The following is a 12,740-nucleotide window of genomic DNA, read 5'->3' on the forward strand; positions in this document are numbered from 1 at the left end:
AGGATCCTGCGATGTCTCCCCGCTGTGTGTGTGAGCCGTGTCCTCCGCCAGATCTATCACAGTGCCAAGCTCCGTTCCCTGCAAGCGTTGCAATGCTCGGGGACGGAGCACGGTGCCAAATTCAAAAAGTGAAAAACACAATACACATTCAGTACATTACTATATTACATTATTTCACCTCTCTTTTGTTCCTAGTGGTTTGTCCAGTGCCCTGCATACAGTTTATATACTGTTCTTTCTGCCTGGAAACTGGAGATTGTCCATAGCAACTAAAAAGTGTCCCTTTACGTCAAAAGCAGTTTTAGACCAGCTAGAAAACAACGATAATAAATTAGAATCACTTGCAGAATTGAGAGATAATGATTTTTGGGGAAATTTATCATCAAATACTGAAAGTAATGACAGCGACAATTCTGCAACTGAGCAAATTTCAGTGTTTTTGATTTGATTACATTATTGAATAATTTTTATTATTATTATATTATTATTTGTTATAATTATTTATAGTTATTTATTATATTATAATTTATGATTTTGTGTTTCAAACTTTATCATACCCGGGATGTCTACTAGACTTGCTTGGACAGATTTAAGTGTGTTATTCCTAAGAATTACAGACCTACAATATAAAATGCCAAATTTCCATGCAAAACAATTGTACCCCTTTGAGCATCAAAAATCTGAAATAATCATACCGCCAGGGAGGTTAAGCAATTGAAAATATTGCTTGATTCCCCCAATCAACACAGTCAGTCCTCCCGCAGCACTATTGTGTTCTGCCGGCAGGGAGCCTTCTCCACCGGCAGAATACATTGGTCACTCCCGGTTGCTGTAACCGCCGACAGTAGTCACGTGGAAAAAATCAGACAGGCTGGTAGTCGATGGATTGACTTCAGTACAGAATCAGACAGGCTGGTAGTCGATGGATTGACTTCAGTACAATCAGCCTGCCCAGATGGATTGAAATTTAACAGTGTTGCCTTCCCAAGATAATAGAGGTAAGCCTGTCCTAGAATATAGAGAAAGCTTGTTCTTTTCTGCAACAAAGGTACAATAATGCTATATTGCTATATATTCCTATATACATAGGAAAGTTGGAATTAAAAAAAAGCCTCTAATAGTGTTCAGGGTTCCTGCTGCTCAGCGAAACTGCTGACGAATCAAATCTGGGTGTGCATGAGAAATACTAGTCACAGAGACAGGAAAGAACAGAACTTAACTTTGTCAACAGTTCTAACTTTCCCTCACTCTACTGAAAAACGTGTGTGACGGGAGGGCCCGTGGAACCCAGAATCCCTTGGAAAGGTTGGGAAACCCTTGTTTCCATGCACCCCCTATGTCTAATGCCCCGTACACACGGTCGGACATTGATCGGACATTCCGACAACAAAATCCTAGGATTTTTTCAGACGGATGTTGGCTCAAACTTGTCTTGCATACACACGCTCACACAAAGTTGTCGGAAAATCCGATCGTTCTGAACGCAGTGACGTAAAACACGTACGTCGGGACTATAAACGGGGCAGTGGCCAATAGCTTTCATCTCTTTATTTATTCTGAGCATGCGTGGCACTTTGTCCGTCGGATTTGTGTACACACGATCGGAATTTCCGACAACGGATTTTGTTGTCGGAAAATTTTATAGCCTGCTCTCAAACTTTGTGTGTCGGAAAATCCGATGGAAAATGTGTGATGGAGCCCACACACGGTTGGAATTCTCGACAACACAATCCGATCGGACATTTTCCATCGGAAAATCCGACCGTGTGTACGGGGCATAAGTCACCCTGTGTCCATTAGGGGCACAGGGTGACTGAGAAAATGTGGCTTGGATTACTTAAAATGGGACAGTAATATTTATCCACATTCACCCTGTTATTGGTTATTGCTATATTCCTCTTTTTTGTCACATTTTTTAAAGACTTTTCTTGGATTTGCCCAAAGACTATTCTAATGCCCTGTACACACGGTCGGATTTTCCGACGGAAAATGTGTGATAGGACCTTGTTGTCGGAAATTCCGACCGTGTGTAGGCTCCATCGGATTTTCCGACTCGCAAAGTTTGAGAGCAGGATATAAAATTTTCCGACAACAAAATCCGTTGTCGGAAATTCCGATCGTGTATACACAAATCCGACGGACAAAGTGCCACGCATGCTCAGAATAAATAAAGAGATGAAAGCTATTGGTCACTGCTCCGTTTATAGTCCCGACGTACGTGTTTTACGTCACCGCGTTCAGAACGATCGGATTTTCCGACAACTTTGTGTGACCGTGTGTAGGCAAGACAAGTTTGAGCCAACATCCGTCAGAAAAAATCCTAGAATTTTGTTGTCGGAATGTCCGAACAAAGTCCGACCGTGTGTACGGGGCATTAGTCTGTTTAATTCTAAACTCGACATGGAAATTTCGACCGTATGTAGGCTCCATCGTACATTTGTTGTCGGAATTTCCGATAACAAAAATTTAAGAGCTGGTTCTCAAATTTTCCGACAACAAAATCCGTTGTCGGAAATTCCGATCGTGTGTACACAATTCCGACGCATTCCACCCATGCTTGGAATCAAGCAGAAGAGCCGCACTGGCTATTGAACTTAATTTTTCTTAGCTCGTCGTACGTGTTGTATGTTACCGCGTTCTTGACGTTCGGAATTTCCGACAACATTTGTGCGACTGTGTGTATGCAAGACAAGTTTAAGCCAACATCCGTCAGAAATAAATCCAGGATCCGATCGTGTGTACGTGGCATTAGAGTGATATGAGCAGGAGAGGGGGAACCTTCTCTTCAACTGTATATAAAACTGTATTCTTGTTCTAATAAACAGTCCATGTTAAATCTGTGTAACTGAGCTAGTCTCGTCTGGATCTTGGTTACAATATTTGGCTGTAAAAATCTGATATCTGAAGGTCCAGATTGGAGGAAGCTGTGTACTGATGGAAGCACTCAAGCGGAGTGCGTCAGCGATCTGTTACAATGTGTTGTTGCCCTGGCAAGAAATGGGGGAAATCTTCCCAATAGGAAACCGAAGCTCCCCAAAACTAGAGAAATAGCCTTGTCTAAGATTGGGCAGAATTCGATAGCGATATAATGTAACCACGTAGGCTGCCATTGCTAGACTCCGCTTTTGAAAATACTCATTATCTGGCTCTTATATTGATCCAAAGGCTTTACCACTTGGAGTTACTGACCGGAAGCAATCAGGGATCCGTTGGTCATGCGTTCTGACTTTACTCCAACTACATTAGCAGCATGCTTGTCAGTGACTCAGACAGTGCAGAGGCTGGAGGTTGACATGGAACTATTCAGCAGGAGGCAAGTAACAGCAGCCTATGTTCTAAATACAGATTTCAGTTCAAAATCATTCTGCAAGTAGCTTTTTGTAGTAAATCCTTAAATTAATGGGTCGGTACATGCAAAAGTTGACCCTGGTGCAGAGAACCAGTCCTTGGTTTCTTCTATATCTTGAATAAACCAACAGTGAGATCTCCCTACCATAATTCCTGATGCTTTTTCTGTCCTGGGAGTTTTGGGGTGTTCTCACCCACCTTTTTGTGTTCCATCTCCTTGTAGGCGGGTACAGTATGCTGTCTTCACTGCAGGTGGTGCTCAACCGCATCGGAAATGCGAAGGGAGAAGAAGTCATGGGGAACAGGGTTCCTCTATGATTTCCTGAGTCACTGGGGCAGCGATCCAATTGGATGCTAGCCACCCATGTGACTCTAGTGACCATCTTAGGTGTGGCAGAGTCTATTTAAGACCCTGGTCCCTGGGTTTGGCATGTTTTATGTGAGTGGGTAGAGTAGGAAAAGGTACTGTCTGTTAGGGACAGTAGTAGTGATAGGGAATGGGCTTGATGAGGAGGGAAAGCGCAGGGTCACATGTCTCCGGATACCTTCCTAATTGGGCACGAGACGGCCAGGCCACATTCTGTCCCCTCTCAACAGATGCTGTTGGTTTGGCTGGAACCTGCTTCTTCCTGTCATTAGAACTGTAAGTGTGCCCGGCCGGTTTGTTGTGAACTTTTGCTGTATCACTTCAATACAAGTTTTCCATTGCACCTGACTGTGTGAATTATTTCCGATGCACCATGCTACACCCCACCTACATCCTCTCTAAAAACCCAACAGAGATGAAGATGACCCCTCATAATGAGCACAGTAGGTGTGAAGACAGGAAAACTCAGCTCTAAGATCTCACCAACAGAGCCCCCAAGAGATAGAAGAGACTGTCAGGTGGTTTGGGATTTAGGACGTTGTGGTCCTTGGAAGTTCAAGGTGTTCCATCACAAAGGGCTGGTTGATGGCCCCTAGGGCAACTTGGGGTGTCCACCAAAAATAAATAAAGGAATTGGAAGAACCTTTATACTGTAGTAAGTTGACTTAACCTCCCTGACGGTATTCCCAAGTGTGGCTCGGGGTTAAATTTCAGCACCATTAGTGTTAACCCAGAGCCACACTCGGGATTACATCTCAGGATCCTGGTGCAGATTACTTACCTTGTCCCCAGGATCCAGCGATGTCCCCCCGCGGTGTCTGCGGGCTTCGTCCTCTACCTGAAGCCTCTCTGTGCCAGGCTCCTTTCCCTGCGAGCGCCGCGACGCACGGGGGTGGAGCCTGGCGGCAAATTTAAAAAATGTAAAAATCATAACACATACAGTACTGTAATCTTACAGATTACAGTACTGTATGAAATCTTTTCACTTCCCTTTTGTCCCCAGTGCTTTGTCCAATGCCCTGCATGCAGTTTTATATGATATATACTGTTCTTTCTGCCTGGAAACTTGAGATTGTCCATGGCAGTGCTGCCAACCTACCAAGCTGAAATTTACTGGCACAACACCCAAAATTTACTGGCACCGCCACGTTTTTACTGACATTTCAAAAAGTTCCAAAAATGCAGTTTTAAGTGCAAATTTCGGTATTTAATCTACAAACAACTACAATATACAGTTAGTAATGTGATTTTAAGTAGATCTGAAAGCAAAAAAAAACATTGTTTTATATAGCAAGGCAGGTTATTATAACCCTTCAGTTTTTTGTCACCTATGTCCACAGAGAGAGAGAGAGAGAGAGACACACAGCCTTTGTCCCCCCAAAGAGACTGCTTTTGCCCCCACTGAGAGACACAGCCTTTGCCCCCAACAGCAAAAGAGCCTCAGGCTGCAGTGCACAGCAAACAGACTGCTACCCCTTCCTGGCTCAGGGAAGACAAGATATGGGCACATATGAAAACGACTGACTCTGACAGCACTTCAGCAGTGCAACACAGATGACTTCCATGAAAATGACAGTCACCAGGCAGGCCTGGTCCCCAGCAGCCCACTCTTTCTGGCTGAGGGACAAGAGGGAAAGAATGAATGAGCACACAGTGAAGCTGAATTTGACTTGCAGCAGGCAGCACAGATGATAAATAACTCACCTACTACAGTGACAGTCTCTCTCCACCTCGGCCCAGGGCTTTGTTTTGAGCTGTATCTCCACCTGAGAGCTTTGAGTCTGCAGGCTTGCCTTGCTTGTGTGCCTGGTCTGTTCATTGCCGTGGATGGTCCGACAGTCTCGGTCCCTCAGACAGCATAATAGTCTGCCAGCCACTTACTGTCTCCACCATGAAGTCCCCTCCGCTCTACCCACTCGGCTGATGGTGTAGGTAAGGGCTAGGGATGAGCCGAACACCCCCCTGTTCGGTTCGCATCAGAACATGTGAACAGGAAAAAAGTTCGTTCGAACACGCGAACACCGTTAAAGTCTATGGGACACCAACATGAATAATCAAAAGTGCTAATTTTAAAGGCTAATATGCAAGTTATTGTCATAAAAAGTGTTTGGGGACCCGGGTCCTGCCCCAGGGGACATGGATCAATGCAAAAAAAAGTTTTAAAAACGGCCGTTTTTTCAGGAGCAGTGATTTTAATAATGCTTAAAGTCAAACAATAAAAGTGTAATATCCCTTTAAATTTCGTACCTGGGGGGTGTCTATAGTATGCCTGTAAAGGGGCGCATGTTTCCTGTGTTTGTAACAGTCTGACAGCAAAATGACATTTTGAAGGAAAAAACTCATTTAAAACTACCCGGGCTACTGCATTGCCGACAATACACATAGAAGTTCATTGATAAAAACGGCATGGGAATTGCCCAAAGGGGAACCCCGAACTAAAATTAAAAAAAAAAAATGACGTGGGAGTCCTCCTAAATTCCATACCAGGCCCTTCAGGTCTGGTATGGATATTAAGGGGAACCCCGGCCAAAATTAAAAAAAAAAAAATGACGTGGGGTTCCCCCTAAATTCCATACCAGACCCTTCAGGTCTGGTATGGATTTTAAGGGGAACCCCGCGCCAAAAAAAAAAAAAAAACGGCGTGGGGTCCCCCCAAAAATCCATACCAGACCCTTATCCGAGCACGCAACCTGGCAGGCCGCAGGAAAAGAGGGGGGGACGAGAGTGCGCCCCCCCCTCCTGAACCGTACCAGGCCACATGCCCTCAACATTGGGAGGGTGCTTTGGGGTAGACCCCCAAAACACCTTGTCCCCATGTTGATGAGGACAAGGGCCTCATCCCCACAACCCTGGCCGGTGGTTGTGGGGGTCTGCGGGCGGGGGGCTTATCGGAATCTGGAAGCCCCCTTTAACAAGGGGACCCCCAGATCCCGGCCCCCCCCCTGTGTGAAATGGTAAGGGGGTACTTACCCCTACCATTTCACTAAAAAACTGTCAAAATTGTTAAAAATGACAAGAGACAGTTTTTGACAATTCCTTTATTTAAATGCTTCTTCTTTCTTCTATCTTCCTTCATCTTCTGGTTCTTCTGGCTCTTCTGGTTCTTCCTCCGGCGTTCTCGTCCAGCATCTCCTCCGCGGCGTCTTCTATCTTCTTCTCCTCGGGCCGCTCCGCACCCATGGCATGGGGGGGAGGCTCCCGCTCTTCTCTTCTTCTTTTCTTCTCTTCTTCTCTTCTTCTCTTCTTCTCTTCTTCTCCGGGCCGCTCCGCAATCCATGCTGGCATGGAGGGAGGCTCCCGCTGTGTGACGGTGCTCCTCGTCTGACAGTTCTTAAATAACGGGGGGCGGGGCCACCCGGTGACCCCGCCCCCCTCTGACGCACGGTGACTTGACGGGACTTCCCTGTGACGTCACGGGGAATGCCACAGGGAAGTCCCGTCATGTCCCGTGCGTCAGAGGGGGGCGGGGTCACGGGGTGGCCCCGCCCCCCATTATTTAAGAACTGTCAGACGAGGAGCGCCGTCACACAGCGGGAGCCTCCCTCCATGCCAGCATGGGTGCGGAGCGGCCCGGAGAAGAAAATGAAGAAGAGAAGAAGAGAAGAAAAGAAGAAGAGAAGAGCGGGAGCCTCCCCCCCATGCCATGGGTGCGGAGCGGCCCGAGGAGAAGAAGATAGAAGACGCCACGGAGGAGATGCTGGACGAGAACGCCGGAGGAAGAACCAGAAGAGCCAGAAGAACCAGAAGAACCAGAAGATGAAGGAAGATAGAAGAAAGAAGAAGCATTTAAATAAAGGAATTGTCAAAAACTGTCTCTTGTCATTTTTAACATTTTTGACAGTTTTTTAGTGAAATGGTAGGGATAAGTACCCCCTTACCATTTCACACAGGGGGGGGGCCGGGATCTGGGGGTCCCCTTGTAAAAGGGGGCTTCCAGATTCCGATAAGCCCCCCGCCCGCAGACCCCCACAACCACCGGCCAGGGTTGTGGGGATGAGGCCCTTGTCCTCATCAACATGGGGACAAGGTGTTTTGGGGGGCTACCCCAAAGCACCCTCCCAATGTTGAGGGCATGTGGCCTGGTACGGTTCAGGGGGGGGGGCGCACTCTCGTCCCCCCCTCTTTTCCTGCAGCCTGCCAGGTTGCGTGCTCGGATAAGGGTCTGGTATGGATTTTTGGGGGGACCCCACGCCTTTTTTTTTTTTTTGGCGCGGGGTTCCCCTTAAAATCCATACCAGACCTGAAGGGTCTGGTATGGAATTTAGGGGGAACCTCACGTCATTTTTTTTTTTTAATTTTGACCGGGGTTCCCCTTAATATCCATATCAGACCTGAAGGGCCTGGTATGGAATTTAGGGGGACTCCCACGTCATTTTTTTTTTTAATTTTGGTTCGGGGTTCCCCTTTGGGGAATTCCCATGCCGTTTTTATCAATGAACTTCTATGTGTATTGTCGGCAATGCAATAGCCGCGGGTAGTTTTAGATGAGTTTTTTCCTTCAAAATGTCATTTTGCTGTCAGACTGTTCTAAACACAGGAAACATGCGCCCCTTTACAGGCATACTATAGACACCCCCCAGGTACGAAATTTAAAAGGGATATTACACTTTTATTGTTTGACTTTAAGCATTATTAAAATCACTGCTCCTGAAAAAACGGCCGTTTTTAAAACTTTTTTTTGCATTGATCCATGTCCCCTGGGGCAGGACCCAGGTCCCCAAACACTTTTTATGACAATAACTTGCATATTAGCCTTTAAAATTAGCACTTTTGATTTCTCCCATAGACTTTTAAAGGGTGTTCCGCGGCATTCGAATTTGCCGCGAACACCCCAAATTGTTCGCTGTTCGGTGAACTTGCGAACAGCCAATGTTCGAGTCGAACATGAGTTCGACTCGAACTCGAAGCTCATCCCTAGTAAGGGCACAGTGCTGTGGTGGTGGGAATCCCTGACTCCTCACAGGCTCCATCATTTCCAGGCAGAGACAGACCGACCGAGGACCGACCTCCTCCTCCGCTGTCACTGTGGTGACTGACGAGATGAACGGATCGCGGCGCCTGACATTCAAAAATGGCGCTTCACTTCACTGCGCATGCGCCTGCCCTGCCGAGCATGTACGAGATTTCCCGAGCTCGGCCAGCTTCAGAATGGCGCATGTGCAGTTGCGCTGTCGGCCAGCAGCCGTCTTTTTTACGGGCACAGTTGCCCGTAATGGACATTTACGGGCGGCCTGAAAACGGGCTGAAATTTATGGGCTGCCCGTAAATTAATTGACGGTTGCCAACACTGGTCCCTAGCAAACAAAAAGTGTCCCTTTACGTCAAAAGTGGCTTTAGACCAGCTAGAAAACAGCGATAGTAAATTAGAACACTTGCAAAATTGAGCGATAGTGAATCATGGGGAAATGTATTTTATTATTATTATATATTTTTTTTTTAATTATTTATATTTATTTATTATATTATAATTTATGATTTTGTGTTTCAAACTTCATCATACCCGGGATATCTACTAGACTCTTGTTGGACAGATCTAAGTGTGTTATTGCTAAGAATTACAGATCTACAATATAAAACGCCAAATTTCTATGCAAAATAATTGTACCGCTTTGAGGCGCAAAAATCTGAAATAATCATACCGCCAGGGAGGTTAAATATGTTGATGAAAAAAGAAAGGGAAAATAACTTTACATCTGTTGAGGCTGAGTTCACCCTGTGGGATAGAGACACGCAACCTTTCATAGCTGCAGTTGGAGAAAACCCCCATCCCCATGAAGGATATAAGAGGTCGCTCTCAATGCTATGGGGATCCCAATCCTGGATCCTCCTGTAGGATCCTCCTGTAGGAGTGTTGAACTTTCTGTGTTGACGGTGGGCAGGATCCCCTCTCATTCTGGAACAGCATCATGTGACATCGCCAGTCTCACCACGTTGGCTCGGCTCTTTACCCATGTGATTGGCTGTGTCCAATCACAGCCGATCACATGTAAACACCGAAATGGCGTTTATCCGCTCTCCTTGCCTCACACTGACAGACTGAGACGAGGCAAGCCGATCAGCGACATCTCCTCACGGGGGGACCTGTATGGATAATCAGGGCACTGATCATCAGTGCCCTGATTATCTGTGCAGCCCCAACAGTGCCCAGCAGTGATGTCAGTCAGTGCCAATCGGGCATGCCAATCAGTGCCCATCAGAAATGCCAGTCAGTGTTGCTTTTCAGTGCCCATCAGTGACTGCTCATCAGTGCCGCCTATCCATGCCCATAAGTGCTGCCTGTCAGTGCCCATCGGTGCCTGCTCATTAGTGCTGCCTATCCGTGTCTGTCAGTGCCCATCAGTGCTGCATATCAGTGCCCATCAATGCTGCATATTAGTGCCTCCTCATCAGTGCCGCCTCATCAGCACGCATCAGTAAAGGAGAATAATTACTTATTTACAAAATTTTGTGACAAACTAAGGAAAAAAAAAACTTTTTTCAAATTTTTCAGCCTTTTTCGTTTTTTTAGCAACAAATAAAAAACTCAGCGGTGATTAAATACCACCAAAAGAAAGCTCTATTTGTGTGAAAAAATTATAACATTTTCATTTGGGTACATTCATGACAGCGCAATTGTCATTCAAATTGTGACAGCGCTGAAAGCTGAAAATTGGCCTGTGCAGGAAGGGGGTACAAGTCCCCTGTATTGAAGCGGTTACATGTATAATGGGTGCCTGATCAGACCACCAATGGGCTTTTTCTAGACCTTTTCTATCGCAACAAATGTCAGGGAGATTAACTCTCCATCATCTACCAAACACCGAAATATCAAGGTAGACTGACCCATTTTCATCTCCAGAACCACAACGGACAATGACAGGACATGTAAAGCCTGTTTTTTGGAAAGGGAGAGAAGAAAGTCAACAACAGGATAGGCTAAATAAAATCCTATCTGCAGCTGTAATAGCATGCCACATAAGAAATAATTGAGAACCCAGAAAATAGAGTCATGCTTCTGTATAAATGACACTATTAGAAGGAAGGAACAAGGAAAGAGAGCATTTACAGGAACCATGTTGCCATTATAACGGACGGAAGAAATTTTGTGTTTCTTATTACGGGGGTTGACTGTTTAATGATGATCTGATAAGTAGTACAAGATCTTCAGATAATGTTGACCAATAGTCACTTGAGTACAAGAATTTCTAAAGAAGACCAGTAATTGTGATATTCTGTCTCCAGTGCTGAGCTGGCCTCTAGTGTAAAAAATGACTGTGCATAGGAGAGGTGTATAGGTAGGCTAAAATGCAACCTTTGGTGGCCATCCACACTTCGATAAATGACCGATTTATTTTCTGATCAACTTCTTCCGATAGGCATAATCAATTGTAGGGATCTGCTGCCCTCTACTGTCTGTCTTTGTGAATATCTGTTCTAATTTTAAACAGTTAATTATGTATGCACTTCCTTTCTCTGGGAGGCTGGGTTAAAAAATACCCAGAGGAAGAAAGTAGATAGATAGGTTTTCGGAGACCATATGTCCTTATACTGCTATATTTTTACCCAGACCAGAACCAGAGACTATTAGGCAAGTATTCTTATGTTCTATTAGTTTAAAGTGGAGTTCCACCCAAAAGTGGAACTTCCACTCATCAGATTCCTCCCCCCCTCCGGTGACACAGTTGGCACCTTTCAGGGGGGAGGGGGGTACAGATACCTGTATATTACAGGTATCTGTACCCACTTCCGGCATAGATAGCCGCAGAATCTGCGGTTATTTACGCCATTTCCTGCTCCCTCCCTGCTGCCTGCTGGGAAACACACGGGTCCCAGAGGCAGCAGGGACCATCGGTATTGCGCTGCGCGACTCGCGCATGCGCAGTAGGGAACCGGGAAGTGAAGCCGCACGGCTTCACTTCCTGATTCCCTTACCGAAGATGGAGGCGGCAGCACCCGAGGACGGAGAGACGCTTCGGCCTCGGTTGCCGACATCGCGGGCGCCCTGGACAGGTAAGTGTCCATGTTTTAAAAGTCAGCAGCTGCAGTATTTGTAGCTGCTGACTTTTAAAAAATTTTTTTTTGGCGGCGCTCCGCTTTAACTTCAGCTGCCCACAGCTTCTTGTGCATCTGATTTCTTGTGACAGACTTATGCTGGTCATAGACATTTTGAATCTCGGCTGGCTTTGAACCGTGTATGGGCAGGCTAAAGGTACAACCAGCCTGCTTGATTTTACTTGCGATTATCACTAGTGGCTGGTACAGCTGTTAGCAATAATCACTGTCTTCTCCCAGCAGGGACAGCTTCCCCCCCCCATCAGGAGATGGCAATGGCTTGGCAGGAGGGATTCCCGCATCAACACTGTCGGGGTAAATGGGGGAATCAAGTGAATTTGATTCCTACAATGAAAAAAATTTGCACCGTGTATGGCCTGCCTTAGTATTTCTGTCCTATTGTTATTATGTCATATGCACAGTGCCAGATAACTAGGTCTGTGCTACTGTATGTATGTAGTGGTCACCTTCCAGTGTAGCATTGAGCCAGATTGGTTTATATGCATACATCCTTTCATTATATTATATACTCCATGTTTACTCTGCTGTATAGCATCAATTGATATATATACAATCTCATGTCTGCTGACCTTTACTATGGATGTTGGAACATCTTTTGTGGGTCACACACTTCATTCATCATTCTATATATTCCCTTCACTTTTCTTTCATTGTCCCCCAGATTCCAAGTCCACACTAACATTGAACCAGTTTGGTTCATGTATACACATACTTAACTTGTATTATAAATTGCTTTACATTTATGCTGCTAGGCAATATTAATTGTTATACATGCATTTATGTTTCAGTTGATATTCTCTATGTATATTGGGAGATCCTTGGGGATGCACATCCACATCCTAGCCATGCCTGCCCCCCCGGTTGCGCTCTGTTGTGTCTTGTTTTTTTTTTTCCTCCTCAGCTCCCCAGTGGCATCTCCAGCTTTCATATTTAGGGGGGGCACATGGGGGGACAGGGACAAAAGTAGGGGGGG

The sequence above is a fragment of the Aquarana catesbeiana genome, linkage group LG08 (genome assembly GCF_042186555.1).
Source record: "Aquarana catesbeiana isolate 2022-GZ linkage group LG08, ASM4218655v1, whole genome shotgun sequence".
NCBI classification, from domain to species: domain Eukaryota; kingdom Metazoa; phylum Chordata; class Amphibia; order Anura; family Ranidae; genus Aquarana; species Aquarana catesbeiana.